The sequence below is a fragment of the Chinchilla lanigera genome, unplaced genomic scaffold (assembly GCF_000276665.1).
Source record: "Chinchilla lanigera isolate Chin_1 unplaced genomic scaffold, ChiLan1.0 scaffold00030, whole genome shotgun sequence".
Classification (NCBI taxonomy): Eukaryota; Metazoa; Chordata; class Mammalia; order Rodentia; family Chinchillidae; genus Chinchilla; species Chinchilla lanigera.
The window spans coordinates 17,031,504-17,046,097 of record NW_004955431.1 but is presented as its reverse complement, the minus strand read 5'-3'; the positions used below and the strand labels follow the sequence as shown (position 1 = coordinate 17,046,097).

Sequence of the window (14,594 nt, the reverse complement as noted above, 5' to 3'; positions counted from 1 at the left end):
TTCAAAGACCCAATCCCAAAATGAGTATCTGAGATAAACACATACTTCTCAGAGATAAACACATACTTCTCAGATGAAGAAATACTAATGGTGAATAAATATATGAAAAATATTCATCACTGGTCATTTGAGAAATGCAAATTAAAACAACACTGAGATTCCATCTCACCAAAGGAAGAATGACTAAGAAATCAGCCAATAACAAATGCTGGAGAGACTGTGGGGATAAAGGAACACTTCTTCCACTGCTGGTGGGCATGTAGACTGGTGAAACCACTGTGGAAATCAGTGTGGAGATTCCTCACAAAACTAGGATTGGAAGTCCCACTTACCCCAGTTATTCCCCTTCTGGGTATTTTCCCAGAAGAATTAAAAACATCATGTCACAACGATATATGTGCACCCATGTTTATAACAGCATAATTTGTCATAGCTAAATCTTGGAAACACCCAAATGCCTGTCAACTGAGGAATGGATAAGAAAGATGTGGTATTTTTATACAGTGGAGTATTACTCAGCTATTAAAAAAAAGATAAACTCGAGGCTTTTATAGGTAAATGGATGCAACTAGAAACCATACTCATAAGTGAAATAAATCACATTCACATGTGTAAACATCATATTGTCTCCCTAGTGCAAGGACCTCAAAGAGTAAATAAAACCCAAAATGTAATGTAAATATTATGAAAGGGAGAGAAATTGCTGAAAGGAAGGAACAACTGGGACGAGGGAAAGGAGAAAAAGAGAGAAGGAAGGGAAAATATGTACATATATATAAAAGGATAGATGAGATAACTGTATTGCTGATGTTTAATGGTTTATTGAAAGGAATAATTAATTCCTACTTTCTTTCTTTTTGACCAATCATGCATGCTTATATCTGGTATTTTGAACAACTAATTTTAAGACAACAATATGCAATATAAGAACCATTGGTGAATTCCTACCATCTTGTCTAGTGAAACTTTGTATTATTTCTAATTTTTTTGTTTTTATTTTTTATTCTCTTTAATTGTTTGGTTAATCTTGCATTCTTACATCTGATAATCTGAGCAACTTCATGCAAGATAAAGCCACTCTTAATTCCTATCATTTTGTTCTGGAACCCTGAGTTATTGTTTTTGTTTTTGCTTCGTTTTGTTTTTGTCTATATTGTTGATATTTTGCAATCGTTCTTTTTTTAAATTATTCTCTTTAAAATAAAAAAATTTTAAAACTTGCTGCAGCTTGAATTTTCTCTCTCTTTTTAAGAGGTCTCTGCAGAATCTCTTCTTTCCCTCTTTGGCATAGTTGTCAGGTGTCCGAACTAGACCCTTGTCTGGGTAGGAGAGAAAAACTCCCCAAACAAATCTGTTATTCACGCCTCTAGGAGCACCACATTCAACAGGAAGCCAGCAACCTCCCCATGCAGCCCAACCAGCTAGCAGCTGCCCCACAGAGCTCAACCTGAAGTGGGCTGATTCCATGAAAAACCACAATTGACATAACATGCCTGCCAGCAGCCCCACCATACCCAACACCACCCTATCAGCTAGCCCCAGACCTCCTACTCAGAGACCCAAAATTTTGCACCCCCCTTAGCAATGCTCCCCTATCCTCCTTAAACTCCCCTACAAAATATGCTTTTGTGGCTTGCTAAGGGCCAATGGTTTTTTTACCCTTGGCTTGGCTGCACCTGGTCTGCAATAAAGTCCTTGTACATTGCTTAAAATCTGCCTGTCTCAGTGGTCTCAGTTGTGCCTCAGTTTACACTACCAATAGTTGCCTAAACTGGGCCCTAAGATGGGTTTTTAACTCTCATTTTAAGGTAAGAAAGAGACTGGTTAGAAAAGAGACAGGAAGGGCTTCTAGATAGTGTCCTTTCATCTGACCCCTCAGATATGTCTCATCCCATGCCATTCCAGCATCAGGAAAAAATTGAAAGACTTTGAAATGAACAAGAGGTTGTTCGCTATCCTTTTGGAGTTGTCTTCCAGATCTTTCCAGGGTTATCTGATTGTAGAGGGTCCAGTGATTTCACTGTCTTTGACTTTTGTAAATATTTATTATTCTCTGTTCTATAGCAGTAGAAATAATCCTATAGATATCTGGTGGTGATGCAGATGGTTCTTGGTCATAGAAATGTAAATAGTTTTGTCCAGCAAACCTGTATTTGATTTTCTGCATTAGAAGATGCTAGTGTTGCATAAATTAGAAGATATACTTCAATATTCCTGAATGTTTATTATATGTGTATATCTGGTTTTTGTTTTTTGTGTTTTTCCTCATACCAGGAATGTAGCTCAGGACCTTGTGCTTGCCAGGCAGGCACTTATGCCACTGAGCTATAGCCCTGGCCCTTTGTATATCTGTTCTCGAGGTTCCCCTTTGAACCAGTTATGACATTGTACTAATTCCTTCATCATTAACTGGACTGAAAACGAAATACTTGATATGTGCTCTTTTATATTTATATGTGACTTACGATTTTATCTTATTTAAAAAATAGTGATCTTTTAACACTCCCATAACCTAATAATTGGGAATAGTAAAAACAAGTTAGAATCTCTGTGGCCAGTCTTAAGTCCCTACTTTGCCATTTGCTGGTTTCAGTTATTAATTTTTAAAATCATTTTACTTTACTATTTGTAATGCTATTGTTACACGGCTTTGGGATGCTAGAATCTCCCTCTGGAGGTGGTTTCTGGATTTTTCCTGTCCTAAGGGAAGAATTGGTCAAGGCACGCCCAAAAGATAGCAAAGTTTTCTAAAAGGTAGGAAAGGAAACAGGCTCTGCAAAAGTGAGTTAGGTCAAGTAAAAGTAGGAAAAGTACGCCGTAGAGCTTGAAGGTGGGCCACCCTGCAAGAGCGAATACAGTGGCCAAAGACTAAGTGAACTGTCCTTTTAGCATTACCCACTATTGGGGCTGCAGGTCTAGGCCATTCTGTTGAAAAGGTGCTTGAGTTTTCCTGCAAGGTTTTGGGAACTGTTCTGCACATGTGCTCCAGGATCTTCTCACGCCTCCTTTCCCAGCCAGTTTTAGCCATGCTGTACCTCCTGTCTCACTATGACAGAATAAGAAGAGCTTGTAGAAGCTTTCTGACTGGAATAAAATAAAATAATCTGATGCATATGTCTCAGTTTGGAGTTCACCTTTTAGCAGTTTTATCCTGAAAGAAATTAATGAATCTGGTAGGTAGAAACTGGGAGTATTTTATTATGCTTACAGTATGCTCTGTGGAAAAGAGAAATATAGCCTTGAAATTCGTATTACAGAAAAGTATTTTGACCCAGGCATAGAGAGATCACTGAAACTTGTTGTGTTCAATGGAGTCTTTTTTGAAAATGTCATATACACCCTCTCACCTCTTCTTAAGATTACAGAAATATGCCACCATGCCTAGCTGAGGGTCGTATACTCTTTAAGCCCTTTGAAGCAAGCAAAAGCTCTGAACTTTTTCTGACCATTTCAAACATTTTCTACAGTGAAGATCAACAACTCAAATTCTAAGATCCCATTTGTATATCTCATCTCTTCCTGTGTTGGGTTAAATATTATCTAGAAGATAAATATAAAATGAAATGCAAAACAGATAAAATTAATTTCTTCTGAATATTGTGTCTAGAGGGATGTCTAGAAGTCAAGTAAGGCCTCAAGAAGCAAACATAAGGAAGAAACTTTTGGAAAAGGAGCTGGAAGTATTAGCTGTACTGATTAAGGAAATGGACAACAAATTTCTACACAGATTTCTAGGTTAATAGGATTAATAGGAAATAGGAACAATTCTAAATTCTCTTTGCCTGCATTGTTTATTCTTTCCTGCTTTTATATTTAGCCTTATACCCTTCATATATTTTCTAAATTTATTCATACTGAGGTTTATTCATTTACGCAACAGATGAATACTAAGAGCCTTTAACACACCAAGCTCTGTACTAGCTACTGGAAACAAAATGATGATTCACAAGGTCTTTCCCCTGGGTTAGCTCAAGGTCTGTAGATTTATTTGCTGTGCTATCCAGAGAATTACATGGTCTTTGTCTGCTATCCAGAGAATTACATGGTCTTTGTCTGCTTGCCCCAAAGGAATGAACTGATGACTGTGGAATATTCGGTATCAGCTGCAGTCCAGGAATGGAGGTGTTTAGCATCTGTGGAGTGATGGTGCCTGACAAAGACAGGGAGAAGGTGTTCTTCCCAGAGTTCCTAAAATGCCAGCAATATCAGGCTCTGTTCTACCTCTCCAGCAGACCCTTCCTGCTTTAAGCGGAACAAGTCAAAGGAAGGAGACTTTGGAGGGCTGCAGATACAGTCCTTTGATTTGCTATGCAACTTTCAGCAAATGTGTTTATTTCTTCAAATGTCAGAAGTTTCATCTGTAAAATGAGCCTGCAAACGTCTACTTCCCAAAGTTCTTGTGAAAATTAAATCTATAGAAAAATCTGTGCACTACTGAGCATTTATTAGGAGTTCTTCAGTTATTTTTTTCTGTCCTCTTGATGGTCAAAGAGAAATATAGGCTTGAAATTCACATTGCAGAAGAGTATTTTGACCCAGGCATAGAGAGATCACTGAAACTTGTTGTGTTCAATGGAGTCTTCTTTGAAAATGTCATATATACCCCCTCACCCCTTGTTAAGATTACAGGAATACGCCACCATGGCTGGTTGAGGGTCATATACTCTTCAAGCCCTTTGTAGCAAGCAAAATCTCTGAACTTTTTCTGCCAGCTGAGGCTTGATGGCTCACATACAGTATATATCCTTGGATTACGAACATTCAAGTTTCAAACTTTCACAGATACCAGATATGAATGGACTTTACATTAGGAACATTTGTAAATGTAACAAATCATGGAAGTAGCTCATGTGTCTGATGGACACTGTCACAGCTATGCTGCTATGTGCTTACTGTACAGTGTGGCAGTGTACACAATAGTAGGAACGTGCTATATTTTTGTGTGTATTTGGTTTTTCTATGCTTTACATTGTATATTTGTGTCAAAAGTGTATGACTCACTTGGTTGAACTTAATAAACAAATCCAACTTGTGAACATTCTCCCAGAATGGAACTCATTTGTAGGTAAATTGAAGACTTACTGTATTTGCTTCAGTGTATTCATCTGTGTTGTTCTTGTATGAGGTGTTCTTGGAAGGGGAGAACCACTACTACAACAGTGTCTCTGATTGATACTGAACCATTCAGCAAATGACTAATAAGGTTGTGCTCCTTCTGAGGTAGGAAGTGTCTTTATTGCAGACTGTTCATGGCTGGTTATATCCTGCCAGCCTATTGGGAGAGCAGCACAGATATCCCATGACCTGCTGAGATTCCTGCCTGATTGCTTTCTTTGAGTGTGGAGGATAATTTGACTTTGGGGAAAGCTGGATGCTCTGAGGGAAGTTTAGTTGGGGGATGTTGTAGAAGAGACCCTCATCCAGTGGAGAGAGATGGAAGTTTGTTAATAAAGTCCTCACCTTCCTCACTCATCCACAAGACTCTAAATTGTTGCCAGACCATTTCTTGGACAGTGCCTAGTAGGACTGAGTACAGGTCGCCCAGGACAGTAACCTCTTTGTTAACACACTCTGTTTCATTTGATTTCCTTCCTTCCCTTGAAGTGATTCCTGACAAGGTATTCGACCCAAATATTTGACTCAGGATCTGATTTGGTGGAGCCCAAACCAAAACTAAGCCTAGGGGAGACTGAACTGGGAAAACTGAAAGGACAGTCTTGAGCTGTAAGTTTTAAAGAAAGGGCTTTATTTATATGTGGAGCAGATTTTATCCAAACATCCAGCCTAATGGGCAAGATTGAGGTGGTACACAGGAAATGTGGGCATGAGTCAGAACCCAGGCAGAAATGAGATTGGCTTTGGTAAAAACTAAGGAACGCTAACTAGTCTTTATGCCTGGATAGCACATAGGTGTATCAGGCAGGGTCAAGACAGGCAACGAGGGGTATCAACAGAAGGCTTAGGAAGCTGCTACTGGGCAGTACGGTTTCCATCTTGGCAACCTTCCTGCCAAGAGGAATAACTTCCCTTTTGTTCCAGTTAGACAGAACAGTTGCTTTTTAATGGTGGTTGCAGAGACCAAAAAGACTTTAATATTTCATTGGCAGGTCCCATCTAGAAATGATGAACCCCTTCCCTGGATGATATTCCATACAAAAGCTGCTAGCTCATGGGTGCTTGGGGACTGCAGCGGATATTGAGATCTCTGCAGATAAATTTTTTAACCTTGATTGAGTCAGTGGGAGTTTAATGAGTAACTGAGAGTGTAGCAAAGGAGATAAATATGTAGGCAACCAGGAAATATAATTATAACATTTCCTTACTTCTCTAGACTTGGGAAACTAGATGAATTCGAGAGTGAAACATAACTCTAATTCATGGAAACACATAGATGAGACCATAATAGCTTTCCCTTCCTTCTCCATTTTCCCTCCTTCATCAAGAAAATAAAAACGAGCATTTTGTGCTGTGATGCAGGAGAAGTTTAATTGGGTGCTGATGATTCAATTTAGCTTGTAAATTAGCTGCCAGAGAGACTATAAGTGCCAAAAGTAGCAGCCTGACTGTCTTTTTCTTAACTTGTTGACATATTTGACGCAAATTAGATATTGATTTATGGTGCCACAGATGACTGGCTTCATGGCACTTGCCTTGGAGAATGAGTGACTGAACTTCAAGTCAGAAGTTTTCAGCTGGTCTCAGTGAAGCTGAAGGTTCCTCTTCACTTCAGCCTTTAGAGAATGAGTGAGACTGAAACACTTTATTACACTGGCTTAAAGAGTAACTGAAAGTTTAGAGCAAGTGTGATTTATTTACCTTTGAAAATAGACCTTGCAGTTCAGTCATACTTCCAACACATGGAGAATATCACCTGATCATAAAGCTGAGCTAAGAAGCAGGGGTCACTCAGATAGGAGGTTTAAGGTAATTATTTAATCCCCATGATAACCCTAGATACTATTTTCATTTCCTTTTACAGATGGACAACAGGATTAGAAAGTTAACTTGTCCAAGCTCAGACTGCCAGTCACGGGAAGAGCAGAAATTAAAAATCTATGAAGTCCAACTAAATTTAAGTCAAATGACTACTGCTGATCACCTTTGCCTTTCTGTCTATACTGCTTGATACCTTCTGATTCTATTTAGATTGGCTATCCTGAGAGATATCATTGTTAACCAAACAACTCTCTCTAGCCATAACTAAGCTGTCATTTTGCAAATGACCTTGAGAAATGGAAGCAGAGAGGATTACTTGATTCACCTGCAACTCTATGCCAAGCCACAACAGCTGAGTAAGCATTTATTTAATGGATACGAATCTCTTCCCTCCTATATTTGAATTCGTTCGTATTGACCGATCTTCTGATAAGCACACTAACACTAGAATCCTGAAGTGAGGAAAGGCTGCTGGAATATACTTTCAATGATATGTTAGAGCATTTACTCCACTCTGGCCTCTGAGCTTGAGATGTTCATGTAAAATCTCACTGCCCACCTTGCCCTTGCTTTGTGAAATACTACAACCACACAGGCATCCTTAGCCTTCCATAAATTGCCCTGCTACATTACACAGTAGAAACGTGATAGCCAAAGTCCCTGACTTTCTGAATATGCTTCCATACTGGTATGTTTCCTTCCTGCCTGGCTGAGCATATTTGGAAAAGAATCATGTCAGTTGCCAGTCTGACTTCAAAACAACCTACATAAATCTCACTTTTCTTTTATTAATGTGGCAACAGAGGTTACCAGAGAAAAGTCTGTCCTGCTCATGATGCAACAGATGTCATTTATGATCGCCTTTGCTTTAAATGCTCACCGAAAAGCCTGTGATGACTTTTTGTATTAAAATGTATGTTCTTTAGTGTATTTAAAGAACACCTATCCATTTTCCTTTGGAAAGAATTAATTATTTATCACCACTTCAAAACATTTGGAATCTACTTTCTTTGTTGACATGTCCATTAAGCTGTCTTCTCCCAGAAGGGAAGATTTTCAGGATTCTGATTGGGCCCTCAATGAATTTTGCCTGGTAGCTGTTCATATTCCCCTGAGACAGGGAGTCCCAAGCCTGTTTGATTTTACAAAATGCCTGTGTAGAAGATTTTTTTCTCCACAGCTTAGAAATACAAAGTTAGAATCAGGGAAAGGGGTATCTATAATTTAAAAATCATCCCTCTGACTCTTCAGTTATAACTAGGTTTGAGCAATTCTGTCCAGTCCAACACATCTCTCTTGTACAATAGTGGATTCATTCCCCATCAAAGCATGTACAAATGTGTTGGTTTTCTCACCAGATCATTCATTCATTGGTTCATCTACTTAAATATTTGGTCGGCACTAGAGCCATTGTTGGGGTGTCAAGTATGGATAAAATTGTCCTCATGCTCAGGGTTCAAACAGAATTCAAAGACCTGCTGCAAATATTAAAAATCCATATCATAAAATATCCAGTCTACACTTCTAGGGATAGGTGTAATTAATTCAGAACTGGCTGGGTTATTTGTATTTGTGTAAAGGGCTAAAGTAAAAGGAATCATCACGTTTGATTGAATGACCAGATTCTCCGTATTTCTGACTGTGTTGCTCAGCTCTGCAAGTCCAGGCTTAAGATTCAATCAACATATGAAAGGTCTCTTAAAATCCTTCTTGGTTTGGGAGACTACATCTCCATCTCATTTAAATATCTCTGCTTACTATAAAAATGGTGTATTCTCAGTTCATTTGTCATTAATGGAACATTTCAAAGACTGCTTTAGACAGCCTGGAGCAGAGCAGATTTAGGCAGCTCTCTGGCACCTTAGGAAGCTGTACAGATAGCTGCCTGCTCTTGCCCATTTAGCATTAATAGTCAGTATGTCTAAAAATCAAGGGTGCAGTTCTCACATTAGGCGTGAAAAGGTGGGTGTAAGTAGGTGTGTCTATCATTCTCTGACCTTCCTCCACATTCAAGACACCATGCTAGATGCATTACCTCCCCTCACTCACTTAGCTTTTACAACCTCTCTGTGAATAGGTTAGTAGGTGGGTCCATTTTACAGATGAGATGGTTTAGATTCAGAGTAGCTAAGAGACCAGCCAGTAAGTGGAAGAGCCAGGGTTGGAACTCAGATCTATCTGACTCCAAAGACCACGCACTTTCCCATAAAGTGTCACCTCAACTTTTTATTCACCCACAACCACGGCGTCTCCACTGCAGAAAACTTGGCATGAGTATTTTTAAAAAGGAAATGCATAATAACTTTCAAGCCAGTACTTCGGGCTCCAATTTATAGACAGAAGTGCAATCTTTCATCTGAGAGAAAGTATCTTTAATTTATTAGAGTGCCACCTTAAGTCAGAGAAAATACACTTGAAATTTTCGAGGATGAGCAAATTACAATCTGGGATTTCTGAGGACCTGCCTTCCCTACTATTTTCACAAAAGAGTAGTTCTCCAACTGGCATAGTAATTGTAAACTGACAACGTACTTCTCTTTGCAGTAGAATTACCAAAGGCCCCTAATGAAGAATTCCATTAAAGGTTCCTCCTCAGCTGTTCCCTCCACTGGGAGATGCTGCCCTTGCTCTCATTCAAAAGTGACTCATCTTTCTGAGCCTGCAATTCAGGTCTTAATACTTCTGAGCTATCTTCTCCTGCAGTTCACTGATAGTCATCTCACCACCTTTCAACGTCTCTAACCCATTTCCGTCCAACGCAAGCCACAGCTGTGCATCTCACATGTAATCTGACATTTTCTAGTAGCCACACAGAAAAACTAAAAAGAAACAGATAACATGAATTTTAAAAATATATTTTGCCTAGCTAGTATATCTAAATATTGCCATTTCTGTGTGCAAGCAATATGACAATTATGATTGAGATATTCTGCACTCTTCTGTTTATACAAAGTCTTCAAAATGTGAACTGTATTTTGCATTCACAGTACAATCTTCAATTTGGACTAGGTACAAAGTGCTAGAAGCCGCATCTGCCCAAGGACCTTCATACTGGAGAATGTAATTTGAGCCTCACGTGTGGCATTCCTGTAAAATTTATCTTCTGTTCTGTTAGACACATCATTCTCTATGAGGCCTAGAGATTCAAGGAATGGACCGGGGCCTGAGCCCCAGCTCTTTACTAAATGTACGACTTTGGGCAATAGTCAACTTCTGTGAACTTCAGTTTCTTAATGAGCAAAACACAAATGATTTTATTGTCTCTATCACACTGGGTTTTTATAAGAGTTGAATAAGAAAATATCTTAGAGCTATGAACACAAAGCCTTGTATACAGAAAGTTCTTTAATAAACCAATTAACCGGTAATGATGGTAATAAGGGCAGTAGTATCTTCTTATCCTTTATTGTAACCTTTACCTCCTACTCAAATTCTCCTTATGAGACCTTCCTTTCCTTATGAGACCTTCTCAAAATGTTCAAGATTAAGAGGTTTTATGTTAGCCATCATAGTCAGTTCTGGACTTAGTCACTGACATATGAGTCAGTTTTTTCCTTACTCCTATATTAGTGGATGACTTCTCAAGGGAAAAGTCTCTGGTTTGTTTTTCTCTTTATCCAAGGTCCTAGAGAAATATCTATCAATGGATAAAGCTTCAATACATACTTACTAAGCAAGTGAATGAAAACTACATTTTACTGATATTAATTTCTTATATGCATCAAGCCTGCTGAACAGTAAATAAACAGATTCTAGACCCATCTGATGAATGAAAACAAAAATTAAACTATTAAGCTGTGTTGATAATTAGGTATGGGAGAATGAAAGATCATAGATGATTTTTGACTTAGGTATTTATTATTGGATGCATCTTTCAATGAGAGAAATTATAAAAAATAGAAAACATCTGGGGGGATATACTAAGTTTTAGATATGTTAGATTTAGATTTCAGTGGGAAATCAAGGTAGCTTTGCCCAACAAGCATTGGATATCAAAGTTTAGAGCTTCCCAGAGGAGCAGTGAGTGGAGAATGGATTTGGAGTAATTCTAAAAATGCTGTCCTTAAAATCATTGGTGAGGACAACATGGTAGGTTTATACCTTCAGCTATCTTATTTCCAAGAGAACAAAGCATACAACAGGCAGCCATGGAAGGACATGAGATAAAGACAGAGGAGATATCAGAAGTCCATAAATGGGTGGCATGAAGCGGTCCTGGAGGAGGTCCTTCAGAGCAGAGGACATGGCCACAGTGCTAGGTGAGGCAGGCTGCTATAGTTGCCCCCTGAAGAGCTGAACAATAGAGCGGTTGGTGTGAATTCTTGACTCTGGATCAGTGGAAGTCTTCTTGATAGGACTGGTTTGTTTGGTCCTCACCTCCGTAGCATACACCCCCTCTGCTAGTAACCAGTCCCCTTTATTCTGCTTTGCATGTGCTTTCATTTCATGGTTTGAGTTTTGATCCAAGGAGAAACATTATCTTTGATTAAACATTATCTTTGCTCAATTACCTGAACCTCATTACCAGAATCTATTTTTACATCTTATTCAAATAAGGGCTGGAAATTGGCAGGGGTCAGTTAGGGCAGAACTGAGGTTTGTGACCCTAAGGAGGGGAAAATATTACCAAATGTGACTAATACTATATTTGACCTTTGGGTTACTTCTAAAACAGATTTCTTGGGGGAAAGATTATGCTGGCATAGCAGGACAGAAGGGAGATGAAGTGGATAAGACAGGGAGTGCTGGGAGCCTGGGATTGAGATAGAAACATTAGAGGACATATTTTTATGGATGTCTGGGATGATCGAGTTATGGGTAAACGGACGAAGTTCTATCCCATTCTAAAATTTTCAATTTCTTAGTTCCTTCTGCTTGGCTGGCTGTCAGTCTCTCACTGCTCTGTAGTTTCTGATGTTAGTTTTCCTTAATGTAAATTCTGGCAGTCCCTTTGGTTAATGCAGAACTTGGAGAATTCACAAGGTTCCTAAGAAGGGAAAGTTGGCTTTGACTGGTCTGGGTAATATCCTATAGCTGCACATTACGGTATCAGAGAGGATTTCAATTAATGGTAACAAATCCATCTTGTCTTCTATTTGTTTGAAAAAAGTAACATGAGGGACGGAGACTCACATCAATTTGGTGCCTATAACCTTTGAATCACTGGGATAAGTGCCTTGTATACATCCTTTTATTTGGTTTTTATTAATTAACCAGTGAAAGAGATATTATTCCTATTTTATACAAAAAGAAATAATGGCTTGAAGAAATGGAACAACTTACCTAACTAGTAAAATATATAAGCCAGACTTAAATTTGGATCTGATTTAAAACCTTGTGTTTTGTTCACCACCCCTGCCCTAAGATGTCATTTTAACCTCACTAAAATAAATTTTCAGACTAGATGTCTTTGGATAGAGTATTCAGCCTCTATATAAATGCAAATTTTGACTCCTCAACTGGGATTAGCATGAGCTCTAAATTAACATGAGACCCAAGTGAATACATCCTGTTCATTAAAAGGTATGATGCATTGTTCATCCCCGAAAGGCCTACTTTTCTCTGGAGTACTTTGGGTCTGAGTTTATTTCCTTTGAGCTTCTCCTTCTCAACAGGCAGCAATTTTATCTGCTCACTGGGATCCATGACTCAGATTTCTGAGTTTACAACTAAATAAGTGTCAGACTCACAAACTGCAGTATCTTCATCTTTACTGGTCTAAGGGTTTGGAGGAAGCAATTACATGCAGTGAAACTTTTACATTGTGGTCAGGTTGACAAATAAATGTCTTCAGGTTCCTAGGAGTTTGCTCAGAGTGCCCAGGACCTAGTGGGAAATCCATTGGAACAACTTTGCTATTAGCCTCAGGCACCAGCTACTTCTATATAGGAGGACAAAACCAGGTAGGATCAGAAACCAGGTTTGTTCTGGGCCTTCCCTCCAATACCTCTTAGAGTAGTTCTTAACTGATCATGTGTTCAAGTTTTGGGAGAGGGGTTAAAAATTTCCAAAGTTCAGAACACTCTCCAGAAAAGCTAAAATAAAACCTCTGAGGTTCAGGCATCAGTCATTTTTAATCCTCACTGGTGATTTCAGTTTGCAACAAAACACAGACTCACTCGAGTGCTATGTCTAGAAAAATGATTCTCAACTTTGGCTGTGCATTGTACTAATCTAGGCAGATACTAAAAATATACACTTCCAGGCTTCATCTGTGATTTACTTGGGCAGTATTAGGGTTTGAGCATCAAAAGTCTTAAAAAACTTTCCAGACAATTCTAATGTTCAGGAAGAATGAGATCCACTCTACTTGAGCAGAGCACAGGGCACTAGTTTCAGATCACTTCTCAGACCTGAAGAAAACTATGAATCCTCTAAAGGTCTTACTAAAACGTAAATGGCAGGACCTTCCTCCAAGAGATATTGACTTAGTCATTCTAGGGTAAAGCCCATGATGTGGTATTTTCTCTCAAGCTTCCAAGTAATACTGCTCATTCCTAGACCCTCTCAGCATCATGGGCCAAGCATGTACCTTACCATGCTTATCCAGTGGGATAGGTAAGCTGGGAACATACTTTCTCCTGTTCTGGTGCCTGTCAGGCATCTTATATAATTAAGTACATGGACTGGAATGGTTTTGGATTTGTTCTCCATCTTTGCTTCAACATTCTCTTACTGCAGGATATAGGCCAAAGCAAGAAAAGTTATTACTTTCCTTAACTTTAACATGAGGATGATGTTGTAGTTACTTTTCTCATTGCTGAGACAAAATACCCCAGCACTCAAAGTTAATCAAGGAAAGGTTGATTGTAACTCACAGTCTGTAGAAGTTTCTGTTCATAATTGTCTAGCTCCAAGGCACAGTGTCATGGCAAAGGGGCATCACAGAGGAGAAAGAGTTCATGGTGGCTGAAGGCAACAAGGCAGCAAGATAGCAAAGCAGCAAGGTAGTGAAGCAACAAGTAGCAAGTGACTACAGCAGCCCTTTTACTTTTCCTTCTAGTCCATTCAGGCTATACTCCCTTAGCACAGGTAGCACTTACACCTAGGGTTGGCCTTTCCATTCTCCACACCCAGAACTATGCCAAATCAACCGGTGGACTAATGTAGTAATCACACGCCCTTACTGCCAGCATCACACATATAATCCCAGCATCACATACCCTAGATCCAGCCACCTCTGAAAAGCCCTAGCTATGACCACATGAGGCTTTGGGTCGGGGGGACATCGAGACACAAGCCATAATAGATGATAATAGTAGCTACTGCATCGGTTATTGTAAGAGTTAATATAAAGGCTGCAGATAAAGTCATTAGTCCAATGCTTAACATGTTACAAGCACTCAATATTATGATAACAAATGTTTTACATATATATTGAGATCCATGAAATTACAATTTTTTCAATATATTTTAGTCTTAGAAGCCTTTCCTTAAAATTTACGTGGAAGCTTCATATATGCACACTTAATAAGGATGAATCCACTCGGGATATAAAGATATACTCACAGCATCTGGAATCTCTCTGCTTCTCCTCTAGCCTTCCACACCCTCAGCCAGGACAGGAGAGGTGCCCTTTCCTTTGAACATCCCAAGTCTAGTCTGAACTGTTCATTTATTTAACATAAATGGAAGGCACTTATTCAAGGTCATGCAAC

The 14,594-nt window shown here is 39.0% G+C and overlaps 1 long non-coding RNA gene across 3 annotated transcripts in view; it reads left to right on the top strand.

Annotated features, from left to right (window-relative positions):
• Positions 1-14,594, top strand: part of LOC102026663 — a 38,735-nt gene that overhangs the window by 10,922 nt on the left and 13,219 nt on the right. For 2 of the 3 annotated variants that reach the window (XR_261487.1, XR_261485.1), the window contains exon 1: positions 7,017-7,292. The exons of the other annotated variant lie outside the window; for it this stretch is intronic. This is a non-coding gene — a long non-coding RNA (uncharacterized LOC102026663). Of the gene's footprint in view, positions 1-7,016; positions 7,293-14,594 lie in introns of those variants that run through there. 3 annotated transcript variants of the gene reach the window in all.